The sequence below is a fragment of the Cryptomeria japonica genome, chromosome 5 (assembly GCF_030272615.1).
Source record: "Cryptomeria japonica chromosome 5, Sugi_1.0, whole genome shotgun sequence".
NCBI lineage: Eukaryota > Viridiplantae > Streptophyta > Pinopsida > Cupressales > Cupressaceae > Cryptomeria > Cryptomeria japonica.
In genome coordinates, this window is record NC_081409.1 from 186,253,747 (window position 1) to 186,263,065 (window position 9,319).

Sequence of the window (9,319 nt, forward strand, 5' to 3'; positions counted from 1 at the left end):
TGCAGAGGAATGAAAGAAGGATTTGTTTGGGTGGGGAGTGGCAACTAGTCATCTTTGTGACGACATGGAAGCTGCAACCCCTCCCCAACATTTACATTTACCCTAAAGCTCATCTTTCCACTTTCCTTGATCGTGGGCATGAAGGCTCGAGCTCCTCTTTCCATTTTCTCTGATTCCTGGGCATGAAGGCTTCCTCCTCTATTTTAATTTTTAGGGGTGACTTTACTAAGTTACTTCTTGCCAGGTCCCAGTATCCCTTTCGAGAAGGGAAAGGATCTGTTGGATAGAACGTAACATCTCATATACCATTCAAAGGCATCAGGGTGACAATGGCATGGCTCAAGCAGTTTTGCAAGTTGTATAGTCATTGGGGTTCCTTTTCTGGTTCCAGTAGCGATTCTAGACTCTAGCTAAAGGGAGCAAGTTGTATAGTCATTTACAGAGCAAATGAAAAGCATTTAGTGTCAAGCTTTGTGTAGGTTCTTGAAGGAGTTATATATAAATTTATTTTGTGACGATCAACGGAAGTAGTAATTTTATTCAATTGAAATTAAATTCTAATCTATTTCTCTCTAGTGTATAATTCTATCTCTTTCAAATGATTAGAATCATGAGTTTTAACTTTTTTCATTTGTTGCATTTTTATGGTGTATGTAATTTTTTATTTAATGCTTTCTATTATGCCCAGGAATGCAAAATTTCTGTTAGTTTGGAATCATATTAAGGATTCACCTCATTGTAATTGGTGGGTGGATTATAGGTTTGAGTAAATGCCAACTTTATGGAGGAGGGAAAACATGTACATGATTGTCATAGAACACCTCCATATATATTACATAAACATCCATAGCATATAAAATCATAAGAGTATTAAGAATGAAAGTATCAAACACCACAATAGATAGGAATACAACATAATTAGTAAAACATGCATGCAACTCAATTAAAGGAAATATCTTTTGAGGATCCAATTCCATGATAGATGTTATAGACAAATCACACTTTCATAATCAAAGACAAACAAGAAAACATATTCACCCACAATGAATCAACTATTATAATTGGAAGGTCACTTCACCAAGTCAACATCAAGACAATAGACCAATGCCTTATCCTAGGGCATAGAGTCACTTACAATTCAAAGACAACCTGATAATAAACTTCAATAAGATTCATTTGCAGATAAATAGGAATGAATATGCCATTAAATACACAACCCAGATTCATACGTAAAATGAAAAACCCTTGACCATTCAATTCAGAGTGAAAACATAAATTCAACACAAAGACAATTATGTGAAGATCTCAAACTGCAAATAATATTGATATTATATTCATAATGATATCAGAAAGTAAATTCAAAATGCGATTCAGCTATGCACTTATCAAATTCTTGAACAGTTGAACTATTATAACTATATCAGAGTTTTCAACATCAATAAAAGTGGCCAACTGGCCATCTCTCTCTACCGATAAAAAAAAAAGTGGCCATCTCTCTCAAATTAATCTTGGAATCCTTTTATAAGATGAGGATTGAACAAGCTTATAATTACTTTGAGGAATCTTGGGTAACAACCTAACATTTATTCTTTTGCTTTAGCATGGCTTGCCACCTGTCTACCTCTTTGTCTATTGGTCAACTGAATGCCTCTACCTCTTCCAACTTTGCAACTGAATCTGTCCATCTAACATCTCTAACTGCCCCGGCCTCAACAATAAACTTTGCATGGTCAACCTCAACCTTGAACAGTGAATCAAGTATACTGTTAAGGAAATCAAGATCAACCTGTTCATCTATATGCTTGATTATTTCTTCTTCCTCCAGAATCAAATCAAATTCGCTGGTCCAATCAGAAACTGATTTCAAATCTCCATTACTCCCATAAATTGAAGGAACCAATTTACTATAACCTTCCCCAAATGTCTGCAATTTTTCATTTATAAGCACTTCCTTCCCTGTGAAAAATGCATAAGCTGCATTCATTACCTCCACCATGTCTTTAGTGTCACTGATCTTGGGAGGGAACTCATCACTATACATCATTGCAGTATCTAGCTTATCCATTAATCTGCTTCTTCCTAACCAAACATTGAACAAAGGTCCAAGAAAAGCGATGCCCTCAAAGGATGTTTTACTTGCCTCTTTCAAAGAAATGTGCAAATCATGCACTACCATCAATTTTCCTTTCAATACATTAATCCTGTGTTTCAGAATTCCTGACACAACAAAGATAGCCTTGACATTTTGAACCTTTTCAAGCTTTTCAAATTTTTCTGTGTATTCTCCATTTTTGCTATCACATCAACTGTTATTTCTTGTACTTGTTCTATAATCTAATTTAGAGGAGGCTCATTTGTAATTTTTTCTTTCAACTTCACTAACTCTTCCTCTAGAGCACCCTTCTTCATTAGTGTCTCTTCATATTTTTTAGATAATGCAATCAATTGGCTATATGTTTTTGTGTATCTTCTAGGCAAATCCTCTGTTTTTGATACATTCATGAAAGAAACTTGAGTAAAAAATGAGGCAATCTTCGTTTCAGTTGTGTTATGCAAATTCTAGATCATTCTGTCAGCTTTCCTTTCTACTTGAATATTTATAAGGTGGGGATGTTGAGTGGAAGGGGCCAAAGACCAAGCAACAAGTGTCTTTGACTTAAGATTAAATCCTGATCCTCTTATTACATCTCCAATTTCAAATTCAGTTTTAAACACTGGGTCCTCTTGCTTCTTAATCTGATCAATAATAAAAATAGACTGGATATCCCAATCAGGTATCATAATCATACCTGTACTCTTAATCAATTGTCTTGCCTGTTCCACAGATATTTGCTCCTTGTCAGGATCATATTCCTGCAGTGCCTTGATGGTCTCCTCTTTCTTTTCTACATTTCCTTCCTCTATGATCATATTTTGTCTTAATTGATTTTCTTTCAACATTGTCAAAAAAGTTTTAAATTCATCTGACTTAATAAAGTCATCATCTTTCATGAACTTATTTGACAACATCACATGCTCATCAAAGCCTTGAGCAAGGGCTTCATTTGTTTCTCCCTGTTCTTCATTCTGCCCTGCTTCTCTGAGATGTGTCCTTATTTGATGAAAGTAGTGTCCTTGTTTTGTAACAATTGTTCTAGCAGGGTCTCTCCTCATAATTGTACCAACCTCTTTGGTTTTTTATTTCTTTGTAGGTGGCACTCGGATAGACTGAACATCATCTCCACTCTCTACATCATCAATAGACACACTAAGTGGCCTCTTGCCATGTGAAGGTTTTCCATCTTGGGGGTCTTGTTGCTAAGCAACCACTTCTGGAATTTGAGGCATTTGTTCCACCAGAGTTTCATATAAACTCAACATTCTTTTAATCCTCTCCAGGTACGGGTTATCGGAGCAAAAACTTGAGAAACCAGGGTCAACAACCTTCAATTTTGCTTCAACTCTCATAATTTTTTTCCTTTTTCTTCTCCTTTCTTGTACTTCCTCTTTTCTTAGCAAATTTCTAACCACATCTTCATCATCCAATGGTTCATGGTCCTTTCTTGTGGGCCAATGTGTCATTTTTGGCATTGCACGTTTAATAAATTGTTCAAGATCACAGAATCTAGACACACCATTAACCAACCTATACTATTTAAGGAAATTGTTTACTTCATCAAAAGAATTCCTACCAATGGTAAAATCAGATGCAACCCAAAGCATAGGAAGAAAAGAACCCTTCCTGTGTCTGTCAAGGTATTCTTTTTCAACTAGGGTTAATTGCCAAATAAAATCCATAAAAGCAATCCTAATTGGAAATTTTTTTGGTAAAATATTGGGAGGCTGAGGACACCCATAGACTTTGATCACAGTAAAGTTATCAAAAAAGAAAAAGTTCCCCTAGTTATGTGAAATAGACTAGTTTGGAACATACTGGTAAGGTCTCAAAACTCTCCTAACATTAATTGACAATCTTTCCCTATTTATTCCTAGCATTTCCATAATTGGCAAAACAATCCAATTTTCAAAGAAAAGGAAAGAAGAATGGGGAGAACTACTATCCCAAACCTGGGTCCATCTTTGTATTGGCATTAAGGCACCCAATTCTTCTTTGAAAAGCTCCAATTCTTTATCCATGAACTCAACATTATAGAACAAGATAAAATGCATCAACAATGAATAGCGCTTGAATGTAGGGCTGGGTGCACCACATTGAATTTCAACTAGAGCATTATGAATGTGTTCAACAACATAGCCCACATAATCGTAATCTTTGTTAACATGTGGGTGTTGAATGTCCATAGCCCTCATCATTAATTCGGCTGACACTGTTGAATCTCCATCAAAACCCAACACTCTGCATAATCCATAGATTGTACAATGCATATAATGGTGGAAAGGTGTGATGTCAAATGGTGGTTCGATACTATCTGGAATTATAACCGATTTCCTATTCCCCCTAGGCATGTATTTGGGCATTGCATGCTTCTTGCTAACACCTTTGTATTTGTCATAATCCTCTGCAATCTGCTACAAAATATATATCTGTACATGCAGCACCAGTAATCTAGAAAGCTTTAACAAAGCTAGCTCTGTTAATTAAAACTAGGGTAGACTGGTTCTTTCTTTTGATTACCCTAGATACTGGGCAATAGCGTTTGGCCAACTCTTTGATCAAATCCACATCAACATACACATCTGGCACAATTAACTTTGCCATATTTAAATCCCAAGGGTTTGACATCGGGACACCCTTAACCCTATTATTCCAGAAATAATGAAACAGAGCAGAACTAGTCATATGAAGCATGGTCGGGTTTTTTCATTGGCTCCATAAATCTTTCCATGCCAAATCATTTCTATTCAAAGCAACGGAAGTCCATGGCAACAAATCTACAAATTCTTCTTTGTATTTCTTATCCTTCTTTTCCTCAATGGCCTTGGGCTTGGAACCTCCAGGTCCTCCACTTGTCCTATCCTTGGGCTTGGAACCTCCAGTTCCACTTGTCGCCTTGCTCATTTATGCTACAGGAGAAAAATTTAACTAAGTTTTTGAAATTTTCCCACACCCAACACTCTGAATTCTCCAACGGTGTTGTAGAACTCAATTCACTGGATTACCTCGAAGATAGAAAGCATTAATGCAATTATACAAAATCTTGGCTCGATCATGCAATTTATGATATTTGGGCACCGTCACTTCTCTCAAGTCTCATTAATTGCCACACTAGCATGAACTAGCTACTGTGGCATTAATTCAAAGCTGAAGTACTCGAGCAAAATTTGAATTCATGCCCTTCTATTTGATTGGTGATTGCCATTCAAAAATTTTAAAGAACTCGACAAACAAGTCCACGTGTCACTCCTCATCTTTAATCTCACACTCCCAACTGGTTATAACAATTTGGAAAGTAACCGGCGAGTTAGCGACAATGCTACCAAGTCCTCTTAATCGCAAGCTCGCCACCTTTTTTACGAATCCTCAAAGAATCTCTCGAGTGAGCGACAACCGTTGATCTTCATCAAGCCCTTCAGTTGCAACCTCACAACATCATTTGTAATATTCTTTCTTTACCTGCGAGCTGGCGACCACTGCAAATCTAACAAAACAACTTATTTAATCGCAAGCTCGCAACGCAAAACTTAACTTGACTTAAACCCTTTTGATCCTGCGACAAAAAGACACTTAACTGCCATCGCATGTTCACAACACTTTTTGACTTAAGACTTACAAACCCGCGAGCATGCGATGACCACAAAATCAGACCAAAACTTACCTATCGACAGATTGCAACATAAAATTCTAAACAACTTCAAAACTTGCAAGCAAGCGACAAAACCAACTAAGCTGTGATACCAACCACATCGCATGATCCCAAATTAAAATGACTTAACCGCGAACACCTCGTGACCTTGCAATAACATAAAATCACACCCAGTCGCAACCTCGCAACATAAAATGGTCAAGTGCAAAACATCTTGCGAGGTAGCGACAACTAAAATCTCCCAATACTTGCAAGCTCGTGACTTAAACTGACTTGATGATAAAGGACCGACGAGCTAGCGATAACCATAAAATATCAAAACTATTTATCTCTTGACCGCAGCGACGCAGCGACTACCAACAAAATTCGATGTTTTATGTTAATTACCTTCATAAACGGGCGCGAGCATTGGCACACAGACCATTAATGACTTAGTCGCTAACTCGCGGCTATAATGCATGGCATCAAACCAATTCAAGACCTCGCAACCAAAGCAATTTCATTAACAATCTCTAGCTAGCTAACATAAAATGCTAACACCCAAAAAACTAGAGACCTTGCGATTTAAACCCAAACCAACACTCACTAACTCGCCACTTAAACTGTTAAACATGAAATTTATCTACGAGTTAGAGATGAAACATTAAACATGTCTCATTGTCTGACCAACCGTTTGACCACACTTGACGTTGACATGGACAAATAAAGAGAGGACAACTCAGATTTTCAACGCACGACAACTTCGGTTTACTAGCCAACTAAGACAAAAAAAACAAACACAAAACCCTAATCGCCATGAACAACATGTTGGTATTTTGGTATGGTTTTGTCATTGATGTCAACACCTACTAAAACACTAGCACTTTGGAGATCCAGAAGCATTCACCGGCAAGCAAGTAACTATTGCACAGTTACTGGTATATAGTTCACCGACAAGATATAATGATCATCGACACTTGGAATGATATGGAAGACACTTGGTAATGTCGAAGACATCGTGTGGACACTTTGTTTTGAAGAATTAATCATTGGTATATTCATATTTGCATATTTTCTTTTACCGGCAAATAGGTCCAGGGTTACCTAGGGTTACACCGACAGGTTTATCTTTTCCAGATCAGCATGGCACGCTATGGAGATGATTAATTATTGTTGTAAATACATTAAGCTGACATGTTCAATCACATCGGACATTATATTGTTTGTAAATTTTTTTTATTGTAATATCTTGTAGAGTCGACCTACTAAAATTGGTCTTAGGTTATGGTATAAATGTAAGATCTTAATTGTAAGATCGAATGTGGAATGCGAAAAAAAATTGTGTGAAGGTATATGCGAGATTAAGCAGAGCTATACACAAAGACATCATTTAAAGGTGAAGTTAGGTTTTTGTGAAAGCATATCAACATTACACCGGTATTGAATCCAGCATATGAAGATGCTATTTTGTGCAGTACATTCTTATTGGATTTAACCATCCAACTGTAGTCAGTGTGACTCCCATTTTCTGATTGAGCAGTGAGCTCTAGGCTGTTGGCCTTTCTGCATGTGCAGACCCCATTTATGTACACTTACTATCTGCAATAGTATCATCTGATTGTGGGTAAGGTTTTCCACCGCGGTTTTTCCCCTTATAGGGTTTCCACGTACAAATATTGGTGTTATGTGTTGTGGATGACTTTGTGTTTATGTTTCATGCATTAATCTTTACCAGTATAGCAATTAACTGTTAACACTGTCTACTGGCATACTTAACCGGTTTACCGGTATTAAGCATTAAGTTGGTTAAGTTATTTTTGGTTTGAAATTAGTTGACAACTAATTCACCCCCCCCTCTCAGTTGTCTCCGAGACCTAACACATCATGATAATCATTTAATATAGAATAGAAGAAAGGTTCTAACAGTTATGCACTATGAATAATTTTATGGATCTTGTGACACAAATTGTTGCATTTCATGTTCAATATAATGTGGAGCCAATTTACTAATAATTCAAAGTTTTACTAATAATTCATAAAATAAATTCTAATTGTTTACTAATAATTCAAATTCACAATTAAAAATATGAAATAAGTATTCGTTCTGATTGACAAATTCAAGGAATACAATGTCAAAAATCATCAATGACAACTATAGTATTGCAAATTGTAATATGACTCAAGAACAGTAGTATAATTATAAATACCTATAAACTTACTGCTAATTCACTTCAGTGACTCAGTCCGAGGCTTCTATATCCAAAATGGACTCAAGATCTGGAAACTGACTAGTATTAACAGGTTCATCTTCATTCTCAGTCGGGTATTCAAAAAATTATTCATCTTCATGCTGACTCTGAGTCTACGATCCATCATTTGTCTCAGCACTAGCACTAGCACTAGCACCACCAGCTTTTAAAGTGTTGCACAACCCTCGTCTTTCATGCATGGAATTCCAGATTGCCAGTGCCCTATCATATGGAAAATATCTAACATTATACTGAGTTACAAACAACCTCAACCAAGTTTCCAAATTTTTGTCTAATTTGTTTCTGATCTTTGATTTCAAAAGCCCTAAAGCACTGAAAACTCTCTCATCTTCCATCGACCCCAATATCATTGTTTGACATAAATCAAAAAGTTTCAAATATTCTGGTATTGCAATACACAATACTTCACTTTGATCTACCTTTTTCCAAAGCCTTGTGATTGATCCAGGTTCAAATGGATTCTCCAAGTCAACCAACTGCCATTTCATAGACAATGCAAAGCATTTACATTGTTTTTTAAGATGATCTGAATTTAAAATTCCTTCTATTGGCTGTCCATTGCAATATGCATCTTTTGAAAATGTCAATATCAATTCCTCTAGTTTTTTATGAAACACCTTTGCATCATTTGGATTATCTCCAGTTGAATGACAAAATTGAGGATACACACAACCCATGGCTTCAAGTATTTCTTCTCGAGGGAATCTTTCACGAATCTTAGTTGAAAGTTCATATGCAATAGACTTCAAATTATCACTAACAAATTTAACAATCCTGTCAAAATTTTCCTTTTTAACCGGTAGTGCTCTGCCTCGCCTGCCCATCTTAGATTGGTGCATTAGTATCTAAAATCCTTTTACAAAGACACACAACTCATTTTTTGTATTGACATGTAAAAAAATTTCAGCATGATTCAAATCTGTAATTATCTGCCACCTAAAAAAATTGGGCTTCACCCTATTAGATCTGAATATAGACCATCCAGGCCCAAGCATGTCATTTTACGTAAAGTGCTATACTCATTGATATACATAGTTTTGTCTTGGGCTTTCTTAACAAGTTTGTTCATTGAATCCAACATGGGGAGAAGACTAGCTCAGGTTAACAGAGTCTCTATATCACTTAACTTATGTAAGAGATCAAGAGCTTTGTCTACTATGAGGTGTTGCTCATACATTAGTTCGATTAATGATTGATATTCTGTTAGAACTCGTTCCATTGGTCCATGCAAGTAGATCCATTTGGTTTCAACATCCTTGAGAAGCTTGTTTCCTACTATTACTTTCTCAACAAAAATCTAAAATTTTGCAAAACACTTAGGACTTT